The sequence below is a fragment of the Cystoisospora suis genome (genome assembly GCF_002600585.1).
Source record: "Cystoisospora suis strain Wien I chromosome Unknown contig_4202, whole genome shotgun sequence".
Lineage (NCBI taxonomy): Eukaryota > Apicomplexa > Conoidasida > Eucoccidiorida > Sarcocystidae > Cystoisospora > Cystoisospora suis.
Window position 1 is genome coordinate 1 of NW_027156994.1, and position 219 is coordinate 219.

Genomic DNA, 219 nt, shown 5'->3' on the forward strand with positions numbered 1-219 from the left:
TCTCACCTACACATCTATACTGCCTTTGTGTATTTGCTTACACATATATGTATGTATATATATATATATATATATGTATATAGGTCTATTTAACATTCAACACGTCGCGTATACTCGTGATAGAGATGTGAGATACGTCTGCAGGAGCTTGACAGCTTTAGAGAGGAGGAGAGAGACCAGGCAAAGAATAAGAGAAGAAGTCTATAACGTCTTTCTTCT